The sequence below is a fragment of the Octodon degus genome, unplaced genomic scaffold (genome assembly GCF_000260255.1).
Source record: "Octodon degus isolate 3935 unplaced genomic scaffold, OctDeg1.0 scaffold00124, whole genome shotgun sequence".
Classification (NCBI taxonomy): Eukaryota; Metazoa; Chordata; class Mammalia; order Rodentia; family Octodontidae; genus Octodon; species Octodon degus.
The window spans coordinates 566,110-567,333 of record NW_004524700.1 but is presented as its reverse complement, the minus strand read 5'-3'; positions in this window follow the sequence as shown (position 1 = coordinate 567,333).

Below are 1,224 nucleotides of genomic sequence, written 5' to 3'. Positions count from 1 at the left end.
ATAATCTTATTTTCTTCTTTTCTTTCTTTTGTCGTTTTCCTCAGTACAGTTTTCCTTCCCATTGCACAAATTCTTTCTTAATGCTGTTTTTTATTGCTATTTTGTATTCTTTAAAAAGAAAAAAAGTTTAAAAAGTTCAATATAAAAACCATGGTTGAATACATCTCATCCTGTTCTAAATGTGTACTATTTCTAATGTTTTATCTATTAATATTCTCTCTTTAAAATAAATTTTAAAAATAAAGTAAAAAAGAGCAAGAAAAAATTAGCTTATTTAAAGTAAGCATTAATGTTCAAATATTTGACCAATTTTGCACATCTATGTCTGTTAATCTGAACCACAGATTTGATGGTGAAAATATGCAGTATAACAACCAATGCTAAATTTTTATTCTTGTTTTGAAACTCTGTGTCATGTGCATTGTCACTTTTTACTCTGTTTTTGTCTGTGTTTCTATTTGGTTTTACTCTTAAAATGAAACAAAAATAAAATAGAAAAGAAAAGGGTCAAAGGTGCTGGAAATGCAGCTCCATGCAAAGGCCGTGGGTTCAGTTCCTAGTACTACAAGAAGAATAAAAAAGAAGAAAAGAAAAGCATTTCTACCTACCAGAAATATTTTCTAAGAGCGTATTATCAAATTAAGCCAGGTTTAAAATTCAGCAATATATAACATAACAGAATTTATTCATGGAATACCGGTCTATGTTCTAAGGGTAACAGGCTAAAATTTAAAAGAAAAACTCTTCCTCAGGGACTGTAAACAGTAGGCATCGTTATTCTTATTTCTAGTGATATTGGTTGAGATTTAGAGAGTAAACACATTGCTGAGTTCACAGAACTAGAAAAGAGAACATCAGGTATTTAAACTTAGGCATATCCTGTCCTAAAGATCATGTTCTTCCACTCTCCCATGATACCTAATTAGGAAAATTCTTTTTTTTTTTTTAAAGAGAAATATTTTTCACTGTATAATATCATTATGAAATGTCTCTGACAACTAGAACTTACTAGACAGGGAATCTTTGGAAGTGCGCACATGCTTATCAAAGAAATATATATTAAATCAGCACACTTTAAAAATGACTTACTGCTGGGCATGATGGTGCATGCCTATAAAGTAGAACTTTGAAGGCTGAGGGAGTAAATGGCAAGTTTAAGGCCAGTCTAGGGACCTTAGCAAGACTCCTCCCTTTTTCTCCCTTTGTTTTCTTTTTTTTTTTTTT